Source organism: Astyanax mexicanus, chromosome 19 (assembly GCF_023375975.1).
Source record: "Astyanax mexicanus isolate ESR-SI-001 chromosome 19, AstMex3_surface, whole genome shotgun sequence".
NCBI lineage: Eukaryota > Metazoa > Chordata > Actinopteri > Characiformes > Acestrorhamphidae > Astyanax > Astyanax mexicanus.
The window spans coordinates 8054136-8060135 of record NC_064426.1 but is presented as its reverse complement, the minus strand read 5'-3'; the positions used below and the strand labels follow the sequence as shown (position 1 = coordinate 8060135).

Sequence of the window (6000 nt, the reverse complement as noted above, 5' to 3'; positions counted from 1 at the left end):
CCAGAACACCCTGGTTTCCTCAGTGTAGCGCTAGTGGTTAGCGGCAACTTCTAATGCTCCAGCCTAGCTTACTGTAAATAAACGAAAGTGCATTACTCACCCAAATAAACAGTTTTCAGGAAAGAAATCTGTGTAGATTATCATCCAGTGCTCATTTGACTTTGAAAGTAAGTGTGTTTTTTTAAGAGTTACAGTTTTGTTTACCTAACTTAGCTTTACTTAACTTATTTAACATACATTACATTGAGTTTCACTTCAATTTAATTAATTTTAATTATCTTTATCTAATTTAATTTCTGTCTAGTTTAGTTTAGCTTGTTAGTTCAGTCATATACGTTTTTCGATTTTATTTTAATTTTATTAATTTCAGTTTAACTTAAATTCAGTTAAGTTTGCTTAGCCAACAGCTAACATTTAAACTCTGTTGAAGGTTCTGTTCCACCAAAGCCTCTTATTGTTAGGGTCATCCTAACTGGTAGAGAGATGTTCAGTTAGATAGTTACATTGATTCAGACAGCTTTATTATTAGATACCAGTCTCTCGCTCTCTCTCTCTCTCTCTCTCTCTCTCTCATATACCTTGATCGGGTGACCCAATCATTAGTGGACTTTGTGGAGTATAGGTGTGAATGGGATTCAGTGTGTTTCATTGTAATCCAATCATGCAATCCAGAAGCGGCGATAAATCTTAATAGGTATGAACACCCCCCCACCCTCTTCTCTCGGTCCTTATGTGTATATTCCTCTTTTAGCTCACTCTTTTTTCTCCACAATTTTGACTCAATCGTTTTCTTTTCCTGTGTGTCTTTGCCTCTTTGTCCTTCGTGTCTTTTCTGTGCTTTTCTTTCTGTTTTATTCTGTGCCTTCACTGACCTGTTTACATTGTGTTATGAAATATTTATTGTTTACAGTGTTGCACAATTATCTCGCTGCTGCCCTCTCCTTTTTCTCCCTTTCTTATATACATTATATATGTATATACATTATATACCGTACCAGTCCAAAGTTTGGACACACCTCTTATCATTTAATGTGTTTTCTGTCTGTTTATATATATTTTTACATGTTTTTTTTTAAACAGAATGTGTTTTATACATTTAATTTCTTCCAAGTACCACATTTATCTTTGAGGACAGATCTGCACACTCTTGGTATTTTATTCTCAGAGTCTTCATAAGGGATAGTCACCGGAAATAGTTTTCTCAGCATATTGAAGTAGTTCCTGGAGGTGCTAAACAATAGTTGCTGCTTTTTTCTTCACTCTGAAGCTCCAGATCATCTGAGTTGATCAGGCTTAGGTCAGGTTATTGTGGATTATTGCTATCTTGGCAATAGAAAACACAGGTGTCCAACTGACTGAAAATAGCCTAGAGAAGTCAAATGTCAGGCATACATTGCTATCTTGGAAACACAGGCACACAATGCACGCTCAATGTGCGTATACCCCCACTCATTACGCACACACACACACACACAGACATGCAACAGTGTACAAGCACAACTTTTAAATCAACAATGAACGGAATACAAAATAAAATAATGTTACTATAAATTACCTGCTCATATAGATTCACATGTGAACGAGCAGGTCAGTTTCCTCTCCTGAGAAGTGCAGAATTGCTGCACCCTTAAACTAACACCCTTCATGAAGGTGCGTGGCTTTAGATTGCGCCTGTGAGCTGATGTATCAGAACCAAGCATGCTGTGATGCTACTCAGCAATGCTGCATCAGCAGCAGTTAGAAAAGAGGTGGAGTCTGACTTCATATGTGTCGGAGGAGGCATGTGCTAGTCTTTACCCTCCTGGTGTTGGGGCATCACTAGTGATAGGGGGAGTCCTAATGAGTGGGTTGGTTAATTGGCCTTGGAGAGAATTTGAAATGAAAGAAATTGGGGAAAAATGGTATACAAATTTAAAATTAAATTATAACCCATGGGACCAATTTGGGATATCCAACTGGTTGTCAATAAAAACACACACACAGGCAATTGGACAGGCAATTCATTATTTTCTGAAGATTAATCAGGATTCTTCCTTGCCAGTGGTCTCGAAATGAGGTGAGAACACAGGTTCTCCACTGACTGAATACAACCTAGACAACAGCAAGGCGTCCATTGCTATCTGGGCTGTGAATTGTCAACACAGGGACATCCCCAACGTGTGTAAAGCCCCACTTGTTTTGTAGGCATGACTTTCATTACTGTGCCATTGAAATAGCAGTCTGTGTTTTGTGCATTTCGAACCGTGCAAGGTCTACTTTTTTCCCGCCGTTATGATAGTAAAGACGCACTGACATGCCCTAAATCAAACTGTGTGGTGTGCGGTCGATAGCTCGCCGAAAGATCGCTATAGGGGCCCCAGTGTGTAAGCAAAAGAGAGTTCTCACTCTCTTTTTTTCTCTCGTTCTCTGCCTCTCTCTGTAATATATAAAGAATAAGAAAAAAATGTTGCATTAAATAAATTTCAGGCATGACCATGGCACCTTGAGCAAGGCAAGCGTTTGACATGGCAGCAGTATGTGGACGAGCATTGTCCTGTTTGAATCGCGCATTGGAGTGTGTGTTTGGAAAAGGTATTGCCACTGGTTGCAGGATCTTATTCGTATTAACATAATGTCGGGCTGAAAAAGTGCCTGTAACGAAGAATGGTTCTCTCTCTCTCGCTTTTCCTCTCTTTTTCTGTGAAGTATGAAGAATTGCTGCATTATGTAATTAATTCCAGTTCTTGAATCCAATTTCAAGCGTTGATTTCAATTACAGTCTGATTTGATCTCACTGCCCCCTCCCTCCCTTTCTCTCCCTCATTCGTTCTCTCTCTCTCTCTCTCTCTCTCCCTCTCCCTCTCTCCATCCCGCTGCCTCTCTCTCTCTCTCTCTCTGATCCTCTCTGTAGTGAAGCATGCAGGCAAATCCAGCCTCACTCTTCCAGCGGATTCTCTCCAGCTCAGGTAAGCCACTCTGCTCTTCCGCTGACGATGATCCACTGATGATGCTCTGCTGCTGCTGCTGATTTTCACGTTTCCTCTCTTTATTCCTCTCTGTTCTGTATCTCGTGGTTCTCCCACTGGTGGGCTGTAGTCGAGCGAGTGTTTCTGTGGTCAACAGCGTGCAGAAATTTATTTAAACACATGCTGTGCTCAGATCATGAATGTGCCTGTGGAGAGAGGATGTACCGCGCGCTACGCATGTGTGTGTGTGTGTGTGCTCGTGTGTGTGAATGGTTCAGTGCAGTGCACAGTGTGCTTTCTTGCTGTTGCGTTTGGCTTTGGGTGCACATGAAGAGCAATGGTCGACCGTGTGTGTGTGTGTGTGTGTGTGTGTGTGTGTGTGTGTGTGTGTGTGTGTATGTGTCAGTGGTGTGTGTGTGTGCGCGCGCGTGTGTGTCAGTCGATGTGGCGCACCGTCAGTTTGCCCTGACAGATGTGCTGAGGGGATTTGGCATTAAAGAGTTTTTTTCACTGGGGAGCCTTGTGACACTGTATGTGTGTGTGTGTGTGTGTGTGTGTGTGTGTGTGTGTGTGTGTGTGTGTGTGGATCTGCATCGTGTTCTGCTGCTTTTCTCTTGTGATCAAACGTGCTGGTCAGGCAGGGATGGTGTGTGCGCATACGTGCGCGTCTCTGTGTGTGTGTGTGCGCGCGCGCGCGTGTGTGTGTGAGTGGGTTTGCAGGGCATATGTCTGTATGTACGTACGCGTGCACACACGTGTTTGAATGCATGCATGTGCACTATATGGACTAAAGTATTTGGACACCTGCTCATTCACTGTTGCTTTTACTGGAGAAAGTGAAGTAAAAGGCTTTCTACTAGATTCTGGAGCATTGCTGTGAGGATTTGATTGCATCCAGCGACAAGAGCTTAGGATGTTCATCACGCACATCATGTATTGGATAGAGGACCATCATTCCAGAGAACACAGTCCCACTGCTTCACAGCTCAAAGCTGGGGGCTTCATACCCCTCTAACACAAGCCCGGCATTAGGCATGGTGCCAGAAGGTTCATGTTTATCTCGCTCCAGAAAAATGGTTCTATATTCTAAATAGCAACAAATATGGCTCCACCATTGCCACAAATCAAATAAACTCTTTTTTAACACTATAGACAGAAACTAGTACATGTCCCATGACTTTTGCCATCTTCCATGGACGCTAAAATATGCTGAACTGAGCTGCGGGATATGTGCTTTGGGTCCTCTGCATTGAACGTTAATGTGATTTCTGCCTGAGTCACATGAGTCTGGTTGCATGGACAATTTAAGCCAGATGTCATCGGTGACAATACTTTTCACCTACTACCCTGTCCACTGAGGGTGTTAATGCCTTTAGTGACATGTTCTCCTTGCATATGTGACAAAAGCAGCGTCCGAAATGTAATGTCTGATCCATCTGCCATCCATTATCAGGACCTGACAACCTATACATGTTTTGTGTGGGTGTTCTCAAGCCACCCATGAGATAACACTTCATAAACAATTTACATCTTTTTATTTTTTCTCTTTTTTATCCCATTTTCTTACCACTTTAGAAGGCCAATTACCCAACTCACTCATTAGGACCCCTATCACTAGTGATGCCCCAACACACCAGGGGGCTGAAGACTAGCACATGTCTCCTACGATACATGTGAAGTCAGACTCTTCCACTTTTGGAAACTACTCTGCTGATGTAGCATTGCAGAATAGCATCACAGCGCACTTGGAGGAAAGTGCAACGACTTGGTTCCAGTATATCAGCTCACAGTGCTAAACAACATCTACCCACCCAGAGAGAGAGCAAGACCAATTGTGCTCTCTCAGGGCTCTGGCAGCTGATGGCAAGCTACAAGAACAGGATTCGAACCGGCGATCTTCCGATCATAGTGGCAGCGCTTATCCCGCTGGCCTACTTACTTCTGGCATTTCAAAGTATTTAGAATTACATTATGAAATGGTTATTCTCTATAATGAACTTTAAAGAACCGTTAAAGAACATTCTTCATTGTATATATTGTACTGAAAAGGGTTCTACACTTATTGACAAAATGATAACACACCCAGCATTTCTGCAATATTCTGCATGCAGTTATGTTTTAAGCAAATAGGAAAAAAAATGAAAGGTGTGATCCGATTAGATACTGGATTTTACCCCCCACTGCCCTATAAAAAGGTTTATAGAGGCTACTTTTGGGTAGTGTAACTCTTGGAGAGATTGTTCACTGCCAGGCATGCCTCTATGATGCACTATGATGCACCCAATTGACATGCTTTAAGATGGGGCATTTTATTGAATTTGCAGATGCAGGGTTGCTAGAATTCTGTCCATCAGCCAGCTCCCTTTGCCTTTTTTTTAAAGTGGAGTTTTGAACAAAAAGAAAGGACTTTTACAAACTGGAACCATATTATCTTTAGCGATTAAAAGATTTTGTTAGGGATTTATTGGTGATTCTTCCTTTGCTGTGGAGCAACACACTGATCTAACTACTGGTGTAATGATCTGGGGACTCATCGCATGCAACAGTCAGTCACCCCTAGTAGTGAAATGTGGGATTCAAACAGCTCAGCGATGTGTGCAGGAAGTACTATGCACACATGTCTTGCCACTGATAGCAGGGCCTCCAACTGGCATTTTTCAGCAAGATAATGCTCAGCCACACATAGCATGGGCTTCCCAGGAATGTCTCCACTAGATTGTAACACTTCTACAGGATCTACAGGACCAGCTGCAACGTCTTTGGTCAAATGTGCTACAGGATGCCATAGGGAACCTGAATGCCTGTAGCCTCTCATTTGTATCCAGGCTACTTTCTGTGACATGTTCTCCTTGCATATGTGACTTCCAAAATGTAATGTCTTATCCATCTGCCATTCATTATCAGGACCTGGGAGTGATGTGGGTAGCGCCATCTTCCCACCCAGAGAGAGAGCAAGGCCAATTGTGCTCTCTTAGGGCTCTGGCAGCTGATGGCAAGCTACATAAACGGGATTCAAACCAGCAATCTCCCGATTATAGTGGCAGCGCTTATCCCG

The 6000-nt window shown here is 42.7% G+C and overlaps 1 protein-coding gene across 1 annotated transcript in view; it reads left to right on the top strand.

Moving 5' to 3' along the window:
• The first annotated feature begins 2842 nt into the window (after positions 1 to 2842).
• LOC103045428 (protein phosphatase 1 regulatory subunit 29) overlaps positions 2843 to 6000 on the top strand; it is a 242976-nt gene continuing 239818 nt past the window's right edge. The window contains exon 1 of the mRNA XM_022671688.2: positions 2843 to 2945. The gene's annotated coding sequence lies outside the window, so the exon portion shown is untranslated. The remainder of the gene's footprint in view (positions 2946 to 6000) is intronic.